The 19359-nt window shown below is 37.3% G+C and overlaps 1 long non-coding RNA gene across 3 annotated transcripts in view; it reads left to right on the forward strand.

The window, feature by feature from the left end:
• LOC125691673 (uncharacterized) overlaps positions 1–19359 on the forward strand; it is a 173271-nt gene that overhangs the window by 129064 nt on the left and 24848 nt on the right. The window contains exons 1-2 of one of the 3 annotated variants that reach the window (XR_007376200.1): positions 11013–11108; positions 14767–14831. The exons of 1 other annotated variant lie outside the window; for it this stretch is intronic. This is a non-coding gene — a long non-coding RNA (uncharacterized LOC125691673). Of the gene's footprint in view, positions 1–11012; positions 11109–14766; positions 14832–18045; positions 18106–19359 lie in introns of those variants that run through there. One more of the 3 variants, XR_007376201.1, reaches the window with a different exon arrangement.

Raw genomic sequence — 19359 nt, forward strand, 5'->3', positions numbered from 1 at the left:
CATGTCATATATGTGAGGGCTGCTCCAAAAGCAACACCTCTTACTTTATTATCTTGCCCCACAGAGTCAGAAGTAGATGGTGGTGGTATGGCAGTAGAGACTGAACTTCCCACCAATATTCCATTACATTTTGTTGTTGTGTTACAGATGGCAGCAGAGGGGCATATGACAAAATGTCATCTGACATGGAAGTACACAAAGCAAAGATGTGTCATTGAATTCCTCCATGCAGAAAAAAATGGCACCCATGGAAATTCATTGATATTTGCTGCATGTTTATGGAGAGCAAACCATGGATGTGAGCACAGTGAGACAGTGGGTAGTGCATTTCAGCAGTGATAATGACACTGGGTCACCTCAGTTGGTGCAGATTTTTATGATCACAGCATGCAGACTCTTGTTTATTGCTGGTAAAAATGCGAAGTAAATGGTGATGACTGTTGAAAAGTAGCATTTTGTAGCTGAGAATATGCTCTATCAAATAGCATTATTGTACTCTTCTTATCTGCTGTAGTCTCCATAGAAATGAAAAGAAGGCATTACTTTTGGAGTAACATATATATATTTGTTTAAGAAAAACATAAATTAACGTTCTGAATTTAGCAAGGAGAAAGAAAACCCTTGAGGATGGTGGCAAGATTCTCTGTAATTAAGTGTGAAAAATACACCAGCCTAGGTTTTGTTGCACTGGTGTGTTGCATTGTAACATATGTATCTGTCTCTCCAGTTTCTTAAAATGAACCCATCAGCATGTTATTTGAAGACTTTTGTCTCATATATCCTACACTGTGCTCTGACAGTATCTAGACAGTACAGAGTGAGTTAAGAATGGACTGACACTTGCAAGACAGTCCCTTGCTGTTAGTTTAGCACTGTTTCATGTGAAAAATATCTTCACAAGGGCTGTTTCTCTTTCAGATAACAGACCTGTCTACCCTTACTGCTGACAGCTCCATCCCTTCCACTTCAGAAAACAGAGGGCATCATTAAAATGTTGACATTCACCAAACATTTGTTGAATTTATCATAGTATTTCCTGTTCTCTGTATAGAGAATACCAAGAAAAGAAAACAATAAAGGTAAATACCAAGGTTTGGTAAATGTCAAGATTTTAATGGAATCCGCATTGTTTAAGAATTCAAAACCAACTATTTGCTCAAGAAAAATATCACCTCTTTACTGTTCTAGTTCCTGAAAATTGGTAGGCAAGTTTTACTAAAATTAGGTCTGTAGAGCCCCAAGGTAAGAGTCACCACATCTGTGGTCTCATTAGAAGACTTCTCTTCCTCCACAAACACATCTATCAAAAGCAATAGGAAAGAATTCCAGTAATGAATTCAGATGTATTGTCTCCTTTGGGATCTTGATTCAGTGTTCACTGAAATCAGTGGAATGTTTTTATCAGGTCCCTCTGATCACTTCTGGTATTCCAACATGGATTTTTAAATTTCAATTTGTTTCTAAGATTTAAAAAAAAAAAAAAAAAAAGTAATAATAAGTTACTTTCAGATTGCACTAAATCCATGAGTGCCTTGATGACTAAATGTAAGGATTAAAGAAATATTTATGGGAAGTCATGTAGTAGTGGGATGTGAGTGCAGAGGGATCTTCTTCCTGTCATTCTGTTAGATAGAAAGAGCTCTTTGATTTGTGTATGCTTATTTCCTCTCAGGTTTTGTTGTTCTTCTAATGTAACTGAAAGATCTTATAGTCTACAATTGAATAAAGAACCTTCTGCCCAATTCTGGCCTTTTACCAACAAACATACAAAGTAGATACAGGGATCAGCCTCTCTCTTATTAATTTGATGGCAAAGTTCCCATAATTTGTCCTACCATTGGAAGATATTTCTCTGTTGGAAGTAAATTCACCAAAAATGTCACAGAATCAATCTGATTCGTGAAGTCTGTTTAATTTCTAAGATTATGTCAGGCAAAAATGGTGAAAAATTGCAAAAGCATAGAAAATTTTAGAAAAAAAAACAAACATAGTTTGATTTTCTTTTTAAAAGTTCTTTTACTACACATTCATCATCTTTTATTTTCCACTGATAAAAATGATTAAAGAAAAAAAGACCAAATATCAACCACTGTATGTATTCTATTTTCTACTGTGAAGAACTGGGATTAAGACTGCAGTATCCAAAATGCAAAATATACTTTTGGTCTCTGACCTCTAATTAAGTAGCCTCTTATCAAAGGACATCTATTCACAGAGGAGAGGAAATCCCATCACTTAAAGGGGAAGTAGTCATCAAATATAAATGAGAAGATAACAGTAAGCCTATGTTCTCTCATCATGCATCATATCCCATGGTGATTTCTTTCCTTATAAAACATTAAACTGATTGCATACTGTTTTGCTCTGTATCACTCACAAGAACTGCTCTTGGGTAATGAAGTGTAATTAAGAGGAATCTTACATATCTCTTTATTCAAAGCCAATGATTTCTTTTCCCATTAGTTATCCTCTGGAAATAAAGTGCTTTACAGAGGTAATCTTGACCATTAATTTAATTGATCTAGCTGTCTATAGATGTTAGTACTGGTTACCAACAGTTAGACTTGTTTCTGCTTAACTCATAGTTTGAACTAATATAAACATATAACATTCCTTACCAGTCATCAGAACAGTTTATTAGACCTGAAGCTAAGCAACCATTTCTTCCTTTGAATAGCACAAGTACGCCCTTTTTAATTTTTTTTCTTGAGAGGTTTCTTTGCATTTGCATTTGAGAACTGGATGTAAATTGGGTATTCTTCTTTACATTCTTTTTTTCTTTCTTACATTCAACTGCTGTGTTTTAGAAGCTAATCAAATGTTAGTGGAACTTGATTATATCAAATACCTAACTTCTGGTTTTCTGAGCACTGAAAATCTGCAATACCAGTCTATGATTTTGAGAGCAAGAGCATAGAAACAGCGAGAACATTAGTACACCCTCAGAGGTGCAGTGACTTACACAGATGTGTTATTCCTTACTTACAGCTGACAGCTGACATCTCACTAGGTGTAATAATAACCTCCTTGACACCTGTCTGGAAAGTCTCAGTCAAGGCCTGTTCAGGAAGTTCTGCAGTCTAGTAATGATTTGCAGGGGAAACTCAATGTAGACAGGATAAAATGCAGGATAACCAGAAATTTAAAAAATAAATTAACAAACAACTGAGTTTATGAAATTGAACACACTCTAATTCTCAGTTAGATTTAAGAGTTTTTTTATCCTGGTCTTCTACTAAGGAAAGTATCTTAGATTGAAGGAATTTGTCTCCTCTACAAAACTAATATGGGCAAAATAAGCAACAAAGTGCTGCTAAAATAAGTCAATTACTGGACGGCATCAGTCCGCTCCCTTTCAATTTCTGTATGAGCATTTGATTGCAATGCATTTCACTAGCACTAGGACTATTCTGAAATCACCGTATCTTTGCTTCATCTCTGTTCCCATATACAAGGCAACATCAGTTTAGTGGTGAAGAGGGAAGGCACTGAAGGCTTAATAATGCCAGAAGACACACTCTGCATCTACAAGCAGTTATCTAAGCAGATTTTTTTTCATGGGAGGGCTTCACTTTGCAGTATACTGTGCCTTCTATCTGAAACTATCTTCATTATCTAGAAGCAAGTTCAGATTCAGTCCTCTGGCAGAAAGAAACTGGTAGGGACCTCATAAAATATGCAGTCTAAAATCTTGTCCTAAAATCACAGGATCACAGAATCACAGAATCGTAGGGGTTGGAAGGGACCTCCAGAGATCATCAAGTCCAACCCCCCTGGCAAAGCAGGTTCCCTACGCCAGGTCACACAAGTTGGCATCCAGGCAGGTCTTGAACATCTCCAGAGAAGGAGACTCCACCACCTCCCTGGGCAGCCTGTTTCAGTGCTCCATCACCCTCACTGTAAAGAAGTTCTTGTGCACATTTGTGCGGAACTTCCTATGCTGCAGTTTAAAATATGCAAAATATTGTCCTTCCTGCCAAAACACTGCCTAAGCAGACTTGTGCCAGTGGGAGTGAAAAGCCAAATAATTTTGAAAGGAAAAAAAAACATTTTTTTTATTGTTATATTCTTTTAGTCTCAGTTAAATCAGCCTATTAACTATGTCTTTCAGCTGCCTACAAGGACATAAGATCACTGTAAACTTCACTTCACAAAGCCAAAAGCTTTCTTCCAGTCAGCACTGATACTTTTGAGTTAATGATCATGAAATGCCAAGATTCACATTCACCTTGAAGAAAGCTTAGAACAGGAGAATAATAGCTAAATAAAACTGGAAGGTTAGGGGCCTTTTTTTTATTTTTATTTTTTTTTATTTTGCACGACAGAAGGGAGGTTATCTGTGTAGCATTTTTGGAGGATGGATGCAAGCATCAAGAAGAGAATCTCTTCCCTTTAAGTCGCAGTACATATTTGTATTTGTTAAAGATATATAAAGGAAGAGACATAAGAAGTGTTTTAATTAAATATTACGTACTAGATTCTGAAAAGTCATATGGTATTTTGAATAACCACTAAGGAACGAGATTACTTTTATTACTGTATTTTAGAGCTCACAAGAGGTTTCAGACAGTTTGTTATTCATTTCAACCTAATTTGAGCATTAACAAGCTTACTGAATAAGGCTTCTGCTATCTGAAATGTCTTGAATCTCTAATGATCCTTATTAATTGTTCTAATATATGTAATTTGATGCAACTTATCATATATGTCTAGACATTCTTTAGGAAATTAGGATAATAGGGTTTCTGGCCATTAAAAATGCCCAGGAAAATGAATTTTGTCACTTCTCAGTTATCTATGGTTTGAATAAATAAATTCAAAGAGAAAGAGCTGTTAAAACAGAGGGATCATTAAGAGGGTAAAAACACTTAACAGTGGCAAAACAATAGCATTTATTAGCTGCTACTAATCTCAGAACTGTTAGAAATGCTTGTTAACATGTTAGCGTGTTATTTGTTAGTGATGGCTCTTTCTTGTGTCCAGGAGCTCTGTTTTTGGCTTTTATTTGAATAGGTCTCAGTGCTGCGCAGTTGTAGTTCAGAACTAAAAAAGAAATAATAAATGCAGAAGTGTTCACAACTCCCAAAATATTGACGCATCCTGATTTTGGAAGCCACTATAAAACCAATACATCATATTTCAATAAGACATCTATTTTGTAGAATTTAGGAAGATGACCCTTTGTCAACCTTTGTCCTTCTGTGTGCTGCTGAATTTAGTAAGCCTAATCTTGAGGCATCTGGCTGGCTTAAACCACTCCTGTTTTATTCTTCACTGATGTATATGATAGTAAAGATAGAGGCATGAAGGACCATGAAAGTAAGCTGTCTGCTTGACACCAGGCCAGACACCTGACCTTATTGCTTTGGGCAGTTCCTGAGTAAGCAGAAGCTTCTGCATTTCCTGTATTCCAATTTTGAAAGGGTCAATGTGTGATCTAACAGTCCTGGCCACACAAAGCATCTGACACTTTTGCATATGACCACACATGACCTTTCTTAATGTGAAAAAGGCTGTGAATTTAGCATTGTCCACCAAAACCTAGTAGTGAGTTGTGTTACACGGAGGTAACAAAAACTGCACTGTAAATGTACTGAAAAATGTTCACAACGTGCAATCAAAATGAAAATATCTCTGGAAATCCGAATTGCAGTGATCTCAGATTTTGCTGATGACCTTCACTGAGAATACTGTGAAATCCATAGAGGATGCATTTTGTAACCAGCCAAATGTTGAATGCTCATTATGATTTTCAAGATACATGATTAGCTCAATATTTTCATTTTATTTTACCTCAGATTAGTTGTACAAGGAATATTAATGCTGGTATTTTGCAGTCAGTACAGCTAGGGGTATTTAAGTCAGAACATAGATCTCTCTTCTAAATATGGATGAGAAAGGCAGGCACTGAACAGTTTTGAAACATATGTTTAATAGGCCTATGCTTTAAATTTATAGTTCCATGATTGTATTTTATTTTTCAGTTTGTAGATACTAGGAAATAATCTTCAGATGCTTCTTAATTATTTAGAATTCAGCTAATCAGATATGTTGCTACAGTCCAAACTCTAGGTTTATAATAAAACAAAGGCTAAAAGAAGGAAACATATCCATTATTGTTTTCTTGCTGAATGCTTTTTTTAAAAAAATCCAACTGGTAAACAGTTTTTTCAAAATTACTGGTCCATATTTTAGATGTTTCATCATTGTCTACTGTGCTTCACACCAGGTTATTAAAAAGCCCAGTACAAAGAGCCGGGTGAGGCCATGTTTGGACCAAACACTCATCCTTGGTTACATGATGGGAGCAGCCCCTTTTCTATATGACATCAGGAGGTGAGGTTGGCCTCATGCTGTAGTTGTGGTGGCCACAGGACAAGGGTGCCCACACACTCACTAGAACCACCCACTCCACAGTTCCTCAGTGGCTTGGCAGGAGCCCAAAGTAAGGTACATTATATCCCTGCATCCAGTATCTCCAGTGCCACTACTGTGCCTGGAGACCAGAACATGGGACTACAAGAGGCAATTAATTAGGAAGAGAGGGGGGGACAATTACTTTATCAGTGTTTCTCTCCTGCTCCCATTTTCTTGGAATAATTTTCCTTTACCAGATTGTTTAATGAAGTTGGGATCTTACAGATGATGCTTTCTACTTGTATCTAACAAGTTCTGCATTCTCTCACTGGCTCAAGGCATCCACTGCAACGAGCATTCTGTATACGCCTGCAGAAAAATAGCGTCACTCAGAGATTAAAATAGACATCTGTTTACATACTGTAATACTTTTTCCAATGTGTGCTTGAAAAGTTACAAGGAAAACATGGAACTTGGGTAGCTTTGCAGATAACTCCATTTAACTATGGCAGATTTGCTTGTGATTTGACAACTAGTTGGATACCTCAGTAGTTTTCCATCCCTGTGCAGGGTTAAAGAGAGGTGATCCTTTGTGCTGAGGCCAGAGCATAGAAACAGATACATTCTTCCAAAGCAAGACTTCAAGGTTTTTGTAACTTGTTCATTTCATGTAGCATTCAAATTTTAAAGGAATCATTGCATTCTCTGTGGGTTGAGTGTAATGGCAGGAAATATAAGTAATTCCTGATCCTGGATCAATTCATGTATTTTGGATTGAGCTATGTTCCCTTTTCAACTCAATTATAGAAAAGAAGGATAACACATTGTTATGTATAAGTTATCTGAAAGATATGTTTTGACCTTGATTTAAATCAACTCTACTAATATATTGTATATATATATATATTCATATCTACTAATATGAATACAGAGCATGGGGATTTACATGATTTCCAACAAGGCGTTTATAGAACTATTTGAACAGACTTTACTTTAATTAAAACAGAGTATAGGTTATGTTTAAGTAAATGAAATCAATTTAGTTCATCATAATTTTTTCAGTGTTGCAAATTAACATAACAATGACAACTTCAATTGTCACTGACTTCAGCAGCACCAGTTAATCATTGTAATTAATCACAATTAATACATGATTCATAATGATTGATCATGCTTAACTCTAGGATTGTGGTGGACTTATACAAAATACTACTTAAATACAAAATAGCTGTCCAAAATCTAAGAAAATGAACCCCTCATTTTCCATTTTTATGTACTATTACAGGTTATCAATGCCAAACATCTGAATTTGTTAGGACTTGTTTAGTTTGAATTAACATTGGCAGGAGGAATGAGATTGCAGCACACAGAGACAAATTAAATAAATGTCTCATGTTTGTCTGAGATAGCTGTGTATATGTCAGAGTTCCGCTAAGTCTGTCAGACAAATCTGGAAAACAGAGACAGGGGAGTTTTGTTCTTCTACTCAAAAAATGCAGGCTTAAATCATTAGTAACCTAAAGCGTACTGTAAAGTATAAAGTACAGGCCATATTCACTGAATGTCAGAAAGACAAAATCTTTCCTTACCTGCTGGGAACACACACATTACACATGAAAGACTTCAGAGCAAATAATGAAGTTACGTATTTCTTATCTCATGTGACTCCTTTTGACTTGTGGAGTTTCCACATTTTTCTCTTTTGCTTAGAGATAAACTAGTGCTTTCTCCCAGCAATCCTCATCTACTTTTCTCCATGTGGCATGCTGAACACTAGAAAAATCAATATTTGGCTTTCAAGAACCTGAGTTCCTCCTTGGTCCATGTTCTCAAAGTTTCTGCGGTAAGAGGAGATTCTGAGCTGTGGTTTATGACTAATTTGCAATAGCAGTCTTCAAAATTACTCTGAAAAGTAATTTTGTGGGCAGCATCTATGGCTTTACAGGTCACAAGTGTTCTCCTCCCTGTATTTTAGAAGGCCATATTCTTGACTCGGTTTTGTTTTGCATCAAAATTTTCCCCTTCATGTTCTTGGCTACTTCTCTGGCAAGTAGAAAAGCAACGACATAAATTATGTGTATTCTTAGACTGCTTTGAACCATACTTTTCAAATTCAATTTGCTGAGGCATTTTTATGAGTGTTCTTTGCACTAAAAATTAGCCACGTTTCAGACTGATACTGCACCCAAAAACCAATTAATTTTTCTTTAAATGGAAGACTATCTTAAAGGTGTTTTTCTTCTATGACTGAAAAGCAAATGCATATTTAAATCTAAATTAATTTAAAATATTTTAGTTTGCTCTAAGGAAAACAAAAGCTCAATGTGCATGTCCATAATGAACTGCAGTAAGATTTCATTCAAAATGACCATTTCTCTGAGCACTGCTCAATACAAATCAGATGAAAGAACTAAAGTTTGATTGACATATGATTCTGGACAGAGGGTTAGAACCCACTGGAAAAGCTGTGTCGTGACCTGGTACAGCAAAGGATGTTTAAAAGCAAGTGCTTTTTTCTTAACCAAACAAAATATTTCAAAAGCAGCAAACTCTTTATATAAATTCCTCCATGAAATGAAAGCCCCTTCAAGGGTAGTTTGATAGAACTAAACTATTAATTCATTGGATTTCAGCAGTGTCTGATCTTTGAATAGCATGCAGACCATTTTGTGCCTGAAGGACAAGCAGAACCATGTGACTCCTGAAAGTGGGTGGGCATCCTCAGAGCAAGCTTAAAGCAGCAGATAAAGTCTGCCTCAAAACAGGCCAGGAAATCGGAAGCCATCACTAAGTAGTGAATTCCAAATCAGTCTTGCTACTACAGATGTAATTTCAATCTTGTTTTCTACCCAGAAAATTTCTTTACTTTTTTCCTTTTTTTTTTTCCTTTCCCATTTTGCCAGAAGTTTATCCCAAGTTTAAGGATCCTTCATGAATCTGTTATTTTTGTCATGCTGCAGTACCTCTCCTCTGTGAAATCTCACCGTGCCAAGGACACAAATTTGCTTTTCACCTTCAAGCCGGTACTTGTTCATGTGTCTCTCCTGTTGTCCAAAAAACACCTTCACCTTCTGTGACCACCATGCCTGAAAGGAATGTTACTAGAGTAAATTATTTCTCAGTGTACAGCTGATTGCAACCATATAAAGGCCTTGAAAAAGGTGGCCACCAGTACCATGACAAAGCTGGGAACAAGGCTCTGATGTGCACCTTGTTTCTGAGCCCTGGAATGTTTCCGAGCAGTGGACGACTGGTATTTGTTTAGAATAGGACTGTGCTGCCTTTCTGCCCCAGCATATTCTCGCTGTTTAACTGAGAAAATGTGATTTATAATGAATTAATAATGGATTCCACCTTTGTCCTTCTATTTTCTCCAGTCTCAAAGGGAACTCGAGAGAGAGGAACAAAAAAAACAGGGAGAGCTTCTGGGGAGGGAATGAAGAAAAGCCTCTTCAGTGGTAAATGTAGACCTTTACCGAAGATTGCTAATTGACTTTTTTTTTGTCTAGCTGGAATCCATAGCCTGAGAAAAATCTATAATATTCTTTTTTTTTTTTTTTTTCTTCCTTTTGGTAACAAGAAACTGAGCAGGATTTGCTGCTCTGATTGAGGAGAGTGGCAGCACCAGATGTACACAGGTGTAAGCCTCAGAGCTTAGGGAATTCAAGGTTAGGGAAGGCATAGACACCTTCAGGTTGAAGTGGTAGCTGGTGTCTGCTTTTGAGGTGCAAGTGCTCTATGTAACTCATGCTTTTATTGCTAAATCTTGTATTCCGTTCAGTCCTTTACCATGCAGTTCTTACAGATACAAAATGAAGTTCCTTCCAGGCATATATTTTTTTCTTATTTGTATCAGTGCTCTTCTGTTTATGAACAATTGTTGTTCAGATACAGCATGCTCAGCAGAGCAAAGGATTCATCAAGATTAGTGCTTTCAAGAATACTGGCTTGTAAATTGAAACATATGTATTTTTTTTACTTTTTCTAAGGTGGTTGGAAAACCAATTGGTTTCTGAAATGCCGCAGCATTCATTTTTCAGGATGCTACTGTAAATAAGGGTTAATTAAGTGGAGTTTGAAAAAGTCAACCACATTATTTTTTCCTAGGGAACTTCTCCTTATGTGAGGTCCTGAATACAATAATTTAGCAATTGATTTCCCTTCTTTTATATGTTTCATTGCAGTCCTGTTAGTCTGATAAAGTCTGATAAGTAGAAAAACTGTGATTTTTTTTCCACTGTCAGATTGCAAATAGCTTTGTTTTTAATGTAAACTTAGTAAAACACTATAACACATGGCTTGTGGGTGTCAAAATATAAAGACACTAATTTTTAATTTTTTTCTCTAAATGTTAATGCTTACTTTAGAAGCATAAAGATAAATGTTTATATGAATGAGTGACACTGTCACATTGACGTATTGTTGTGTACAAGTGTATAATCAATAGATATATAGAGGTTAGGTTTAGTAAGATTATCATGGAAAGATAATCAAAATAAATGGAAATGCTCATAGGTATCATAGGCTTGCAATAAACTCCACAAGGAGCAATCTCCAGAATTCCTCACTGGCAGTCAGCACTTAAATGGGATCTAGGAGAGGAGGAGCCAGGCTCCACCCCTTCTGGTAGCACAGGTGAATTGTGTGCACTTGTGCTCCCATGGCTTGCTTCAGGTGGTCAATCTGAGGTTCAGGCTGTGATCTTCCATATAGAGGAATGTGTTAAAATATACTCATATTCCTTATTCAAGGTGAGTGCACAGGAAGTCTTGAGAATTTTAGTGATGCCGTTACTTTGCATATTAGTTGAATAAGAAGCTGTAAGCATTTATGTGGGTTATATGGATCAGCAAAATACAGATACTTGTTTTTTATTTTTTTTAAAGGTTTGAGTAAAAATGTTATCTATTCATAATTGCGAGCACTCTTGATAACCAGAGATAGAAATTAGAACTCTGAAAATATGTATTGCACATGTTTTCTTTGCGTTCTCCTGTACAGGTTCACAAAACACAGTTTCTTCTCAGATGGCAGCTTGCTGTGGGTTTATTAATGCCTTGAATTGCAAGATACCCAGTATAGATATGTGTTTCAAGAGCATTACATAGAGATTTAGTAGTCTGAAAATGTAGTACAAGGTCTTGACTTCAAAAATACAAATGTATTTTACCAAGGGCCGCTTTCAGCTACTCCTCTATTGGTGTTGGTAAATTTGTGCTTTGTGAGGTTCAGGTGCCTGGAGGGAAAGCCGTATTATACACATACTACCTCTTTTCTAAAGGTTCCCTTCTCTCACCCACAGCTGTAGTTTTGCTACAAACCTAATGACTTCTACTCTCGCACATTTGGTGTTTGTGAGTTTTCTGAGTGAGAGATGACAGTAGCTGGTGACCTTCCTCTTGATCCTCTTTGTCATCTTAATCGCATCTCCAGGCACTGAGAGGGAGTAAACTGCAATGTCTATACAGAAGTGCGACCCAGCTGAATCTATATATATATTTTTTGTTATTATTTGTGCAAACAGTCTTCTGCGGTGTCGAGTCTCTGCTCTTAGGTTGCATGCTGAGAAGCAGCTACAGTTATAGTAGCTTGGTGAGGGCCCTAATCAAAGCACCCCTGAGCTTCTTGGGAGCTTTCCTGCTTGTTCTGGTAGTCATGCTTATTTTAATGCTTAGAGAATACTAATATTTTAGTTTCAGAAGTGTGATTGCACTCATTCATTCATTCCCTGTGCTAACAAAGAGGTCAGCATTGCGGTGCCTGGAGCTATTTCCATGTCCAAGCCCATTTTAAATTGCCATTTTGTTAGAATATTTGAAGAGGAATACACTATCTCAGTTGAGAACCTTCCAAGTAATTATACTTTGACACAGAGGTTAGAGAGAACCTCGATTATCAGCCGCCTGGGTTGATGAGGGCTAGTGATGAATGATGATTTCTTAATAGGCCTTTATTTCAGGGAGGCTGCATGATTTTCATTTGTAGATGAATAGCAGTGGTGAAGGGTTTTGACTTCTGCCATTGGGATGGCATATTTTTCCGAGAAGGTCTTGCTGTACCTGTTGTGAATACAATCTGTTACAGCAAAATGTATTTCCATCATTCAAATGTGATTTGAAGGTACTTTTCAATTCTGTTCAATTCTTCTTGTTGTAAAAAGTCAAACAACAGCACACAATTTGCCTTCTGAATCACACTCTGCATAATTTCCCATATGGGCTACCTGTTTATGAGTCATTTTTTTTCTATTTAACTCTTGTAATGTAATCATTGAACAAAAACAGAACAATAACCAGAACACTTCATTTCTTGTTGCAGCTAGGAACAAGTTTAAGAACCAAATCAGATTCACATAGTATCCATGAGTCATGAGTTGTTAATGCAATTAAATTTTGAGCTGTACGTCAGTGATTTGTGGTTGGTTCATTTATATATATAAAAGTTTCTCCATATTAATAGTCATATTTTGTTTCAGAATTTATCATTCTCAATATTCATTTTGCTTTTAGCCTAATTTGTTATCTCTTCTTTTAACACTGTGTGTTACTGTGTATAAACTAATTACTCTCATGTAGACCCTCACCAAGGGTCAGGACAAGGAGAAATGATTTTAAGTTGAGGGAGGGAAGATTTAGGTTGGATGTCAGGGGGAAGTTCTTTACTATGAGAGTGGTGAGGTGCTGGAATGGGCTGCCCAGAGGGGTTGTGGATGCCCAATCCCTGGAGGTGTTCAAGGCCAGACTGGATGGGGCCCTGGGCAGCCTGGTCTAGTATTAAATGGGGAGGTTGGTGGCCCTGCATGTGGCAGGGGGTTGGAGATTCATGATCCTTGAGGTCCCTTCCAACCTTCACCATTCTGTAATTCTGTGATACCAGACACCTTTTCTCTCTGGCTCTCACGCTACCTGGAGAATAGGGCTAGATGATTCGATTAAGAAAGTCTTTTAAAGATAAAAGCATTTTATGCAATTTCTGCTCAAGCAGGCTAATTTTTAGAGAATTTTAGAGCTGACAAAATGTGCTGTGCTGATGGAACTTGAAACCTCAGTCATCATGTATATGGTTGTACCTCTGCCACCCCTGAAAAACCTGCAACAAGGCCCTTACTAGACCCATTGCCAAACATGCTGAATTGCAAGACCACTCATTTATGTGTATTAGCCTACTTCCATTATTTTACTTAAGATGATCTGAAGATGTTTCCACAGATGTTGAGCTCCCCTAACATTTTTAACAATCCAGTGATAGCTAAATAAATGAAACAAATCACAGAGAAACTGATACTACAGACTTTCTCACCCTAAACATATACATCACTTTATCTTCTCATACATATTGATATCTTCCAGAGTAACTGTGCTGAAACAAAGTAAATGTATGCAAATATTCTTCATCTGGTAGTACATAAGTTCAGAAATTAGAAATTTTTGCTATTTGTATCATCATTAAAAACTTTCTTATTTTCGAATCTGTTGTTTATGCTGCTGTACCAGAGAAAGCATTTAAGTAAATTCAGATTACAAAAAAAATTGACATGATCCATTCATGGGTCAAACAGTGTTTTCAAATGCTTGTTTGAAGTTCTTTGGTGTTTTTCACAAGTTATATTATAAAAAGGTTAACAAAGATGTATATGTATCAGAAGAGAGAATAAAATAGATTAAAAGCACATTTTCCTTCCTAGATAATCTACTTACATCTTACTTGGCAAAAGTTGTGCATCACACCTTAGTCTTTTTTTTCAAATCTTCCTGGAGTCCAGTTCCTGGAGTCCAGATGCACTGTATCATAGCCAAATTTGAATGTTAATTGAAATTAATATGAAGAGAAAGCCTTATTTTTAGACCCATAGCAACATCATTTCACTTTAAGTACAATCATAAGACTCTCCAGTCTCAGAGATACTAAATAACAACTTGATTCATCTCTTTATTAGGTACTTAATATTATGTAAATTACCCCCTTCAATTTTATCTTTATTTTATTATTATTATTATTATTATCACAAATTTTTTTTTTCTTCTAAATTTTCATCCTGAAGTTATATAAATTTCATTTTGCATTTCATGGTTTAGAAGTTCTTGTAGATTATGTTTCCAGAAAGGTTGATACAGGGAAGAAAAAAAAAAAAAAAGCTACGGTTTCACTGAGATTTGTACTCTATTCATGTTAACTGATTATGTAGTTGAACTCTATGAGTTATTTATCATCCTGAAAGAAACAGAAATGACTTTGTCACAAGCTGCAGAATATATGCAGGACTTCACAATACTCAGTCCCTACTGCATTCTGAACAGTGATATATTTTGGCATCTAATATTTATATTCGTTTCAACCTGAATTCTCATTTTTCATCTGCCGTGCCCTTGATGATGATAGAAATTAATTTTATTATGGCTTCCTTTAAAGGACATCCAGGTTCAGAGGAAAAACAAGGAGGGAAGAAGTCATACAGAGGCATGGGCTCCAAATTGGTATGTCGGGGAAAGATATCTATGAATTTCCTGTTGACGTATAGTGATCCACAATCCTCTCTTGTATTATAGACTTATAAATTACCTTATTTTATGTTGTGTCGTTTAACTATAAGGGTCTTTGTATCAAAACTGATGTTTCAAACCCAGGCTGAAGCTGTCAGTGCTGTGGAGGTCACCCTGAAAAATAAAATGGATAGCAGCTTTGACAAGCAAAGACCTCCTTTGCATCAGACCCAGGTGGGGATGTGGCTGCTTTGAGACCATGGCAAGTCCTTGTGGCAGCATTTGTTCCCGTTATGTGGGACGGACTGACACTGCTATCTGTCACTCACCATGCTGTGCAGCTTTTGTGTTTATGTTGCACCTCACCTTTTTTTCCTGAGATGGCCTCCCTCTAGGCTGCTGTAGTTTAAATCTTAGCAGTCAGGTGCTATTTTTCCTATGTCTCATCTGTCAGCCTGGATCTTTGTCAAGCCTTCAGCAGGCCCTTTTCTCCTCCTCACTTCCAGAAGGGAGACATTTAAGTAAGCCAACTTTCAATCTCTGACAGGAAACAGATAAAATAATAAAGCATCCTTCGACACCACGTGGAATTGTAAAAGTGTAGTGAAGGAAGGAGTAATTACAAGGAAAAAAGTGTTCTGCATTGCCTAATCTTCAACATCCAACTTGCTAAAAAAAATCACGGAAATTGTACTGTAGTTGCAGCATTTTTGTTAGACTGGCCCTTATTATCTGATGCTTATTTGGCCAAATTGACAAAATATATTAGATATATATGAAAACATTTTGCAATATACTGATAATAACCTTGCTCTTTACATCCATGGTTGCAGAGATAATGATTCAGGTCTTGCTAAACATTTCGCTCGTGTTTCAAACTTCTGCAAGCTATTTTTCTTTCAAGAAGGAGCTGGCAAGACACAGTAGAGCTGCTGCAGCTCATTATGGGGAAGGAAAACAGGCAGACAGGCAAAGCATGTATAATCTGAAGCTGTTAAAATAAAGCATAAATGGAGACTGAGCTGGTGACTGGTAGAAATTTCAGGACTTGCAGATAAACTGACAGAAATGTAGCTTTGCTATCTGGAAACAAATATGTTGTTTAGAGTTTTCAGGAGTTCAGAACTCAAACCTGACATCTCTACCTGCTGTGGTTTTTGAATGATTTGCCCAGTTTCCCCCCTGTTCCCCCAACAGATGCAGACTGGGAAAACAGTACTTGTTCACAGGGGCAGGGTAGTGGATAAAGCCTAGCAGCACATAGTGCATGTCTCAAAGATGATCCCTAAATAAATTAAATAACTAATATAATCCATATGTTGAAGCTACCAGTTGATCACAAAGTATTTTCCAGAATTGCACTCCCAAAAAGGAGGGGGTACTAGATGAATAAGGTAGCTATCAGAAAGTTTCACCCCTGTTTTCTTGTCACTTTTTTATTTCCCCCCTTGAGGGTTTTTGTAACTCAAATGACTCCAATGATTTCAAAAATCTGCATTAGCCCAGAGAGGAGGATGCACTCTAGATGTGATATAGATGCAGGAACAAACTGCAAAGGTGATAAAATCAAGAATATTTTAAGCCACCTTTGCTGCTAAAGGGTACCTTACACTGGAAGCTTTGGATTAAATCTCCAGAGCCTTTGTCCAATCTATTTTCTCTCATTTTCCCTATGCTATGCTCTAATGGTCACTTTGGCTACAAAGATTATCAGTATGTGTAACAACTGCTTTGTTTGGGAAGAGTGGCATGGAACTCTCCCATTGTGATATAGCCATTTGCTTATTCCACAACTGATTAGCCAGGAGGTCCACAGCTGAGCTTATCCAGTCTCCTGGACTATGCACTCCATCACTGGCTCCTTTGGCTTGGCCTAGGCTTTCTAAATCATGACATTCAGGGAGAACTAAGCAATTCCTGCCAGCTGGTTTTCTTACAAACTGACCGCTACCAAACCAGCACAATAGAAATAGAAAAGTAGCAATTCCCAGGGAGAGGACAGGGAGTAGCCTTGGGGAGGAACCCATGCAGCCAAATGTTTGATTCAGTGCTTGAATATTTCTGCTAGAATTGACAGCATTTTCTCTCTTGCAGAAAAGAGTTCAGACTGTCTGGCTGCCCAGTAGATGCTGTATAGGGTCAGGTGAATTCTTTGTAGGAATAGAACAGTGCTGGGGTTATTGAGGTACAGAGGGAAATGAGGAATGGGGCTGGGAGGCCAGTGAGAGCCTCAGGCAGCTACATTCAATGCAAGAAAGTCATGATTGATTACAGGCTTATTTTTCCAGCTTCCCATCACACTGTGAAATACTTCTTTGTATTTGTACACCTCTGCTATCATTGATGCTGAAAGACCTGGAGAGAAAGAAAGACTGCAATGTTGTGACTGCAGTAGCATCTTCTGTTGCTTCCCAGCTGCTGCACAGAGGTGAAAATGCTCTGCAGCACTGTCCTGCCCTGAAGGCAGGGGGTCCTGAAAAGGGCTGAGTTCATCCAGGTGCCAGTGCTGGTAAAATCCTGTATTCATCAGCCTCTCCTGCACTGCAAATGGCTCAGCTGGAGGGAGAGCTTCAGATGTCTTTTACAAAGGCATGCCAGAATGTAGAGTGTGGGTCAGACCTGAAAATAAAATAAAAAAATACTGCAGTGTTTTCAGTAATGGCCCTCATGAAAATCAGGTGTTAAAGGGATGTGAAGAACACGTCCCTTTAGTGGCTGCTGTAAGACAGTGTAGTTCATCTCTGATGCAAGAAAAGTGTAAGTTGGGTGACATACTTGACTTTGCATTATTTGTGACATTCTTAATTTTCTTCAAGTATTTCTCAGATTGTATTTTATTTTTGTGTAACGTGGCCAACTAATTGTGTTCTCTAAATTCAGTCGAACAATTTCTTCTTAGCAGTATTAAATCATGATCCAGAAGGAGTTTAAGTTATAGTTATGCATGTCTTTGGGATCTGTATTCTGAAATAAGTTATCAGACATGAAAAACTTGTGTAGGAAGGACTCTAACACGGACTAAACAGTCAACTCTAGAGTAACACTTGTATGGGAATTACTGAGTCACGGCCTGAACCTCTGATTGATCACCTGAGGCGAGCTATGAGTCAGCCAGAGGAGCACAGGTGAAGGCAATTCACCTGTGCTGCCAGAAGGGGTGGAGCCTGGCTCCACCTCTCCTAGACCTATTTAAGAGCTGGCTACCAGTGGGGAAGGCTCTCTTCTGGAGATCCCTCCTTCTGGTGTTTTGTGGTGAGCCCAACAGAGGGTAAGCCTTCTATTTATTCTCTTTTGTTATCAAAATCTACTTTGCCTAACTCTCTTGTTTATTTTGTAATTGTAACATCTTAATATCTGTTGATTATACAAACACTGTGTTTGCTTTTCCTGCTATGGAAATTTTTCCCGAGTATGCCATCCATTTTTGTGCTTCCCTTCTGTTTGACAAAGCTGGGAGGTTCAGCTCTAGAGCTTTGGAACTGGAAGCTTCCTTTCTTTTGCATTATGAAAATAATTAAGCATCAACAGATATTTCTTCTATGAACTTTCTGAGGTGCTGGCATAGCTTTCCACATAACATTTATGGTGGCATTTGACAGGAAGCTTAAGCTCTGATAAAATTCTGAAACTTTCACATTGAACTTCTGATCTGCTCTGCAAATAAACTTGCATTGATTTAGTGTGAAACCTCTTCCTTCTCTGCAACAGTTGCAAGCTTGTGCTGGCTAGTCTGTGAAGCAGTTCTTGCGATGCCAAATGCTTGCATGTGGGTAATAACAGTAATAATAATAAATGATTTTTAATATCATAAAATCATATGATGTCCTGAGTATGTATGTAATGAGTTAACAAACTTTAATGATCAGATGTTGAACAAATCAATAAAAAAAAGGGCCACTGGGGCAAAGAGAAAAATGAGGACAAAGACTGGAAAAAGATATAAAGAAAAACAAAAGAGATGAAGAAAGTGCTAGAAAGTGGAAAGCATCATATAGCTGTAGAGAGGCATTGAGCAAGGTGGGAACCGAAAAACAGAGGTGTAAAAAATAAGGAACAAGAAAACTAATGTTTGCGTGGCATGGAAAGGTGAAAAAGTCTAACATGAACTAAAACATAGAAGAAAGCTAGATATCAAAGTGTATCAAAGTGGTAACAAAGAATCATGAGGGAAATGAAATACTGAGAGCTATAGGAAGTATGAGAATGAAGGAAATGCAGAAATACAATGGGGATCTGTAGGATTTCTACGTCTTCCTCCTTATTAAGCCTCATCATTAACAGGAATGGTATTTTATGTTATGTATTGTATCAATATGCTACAGTTAGAAGATATTCTCTGATACTACATCTTCAACCATAATTACAGATAAATTCCAAAGCTTATTAGTACTAGGTAAAGTCACAGTCAGGCATTGTTTTCTCACATTTTAAATGGTGTCAGTGGCTTGGATGATGGCAATTAAGTGCTCCTCCACTGAGAGCCTTCTGAGTGTCTTCAGAACGTACACAGAATGCAACCAAA

Source organism: Lagopus muta, chromosome 4 (assembly GCF_023343835.1).
Source record: "Lagopus muta isolate bLagMut1 chromosome 4, bLagMut1 primary, whole genome shotgun sequence".
Classification (NCBI taxonomy): domain Eukaryota; kingdom Metazoa; phylum Chordata; class Aves; order Galliformes; family Phasianidae; genus Lagopus; species Lagopus muta.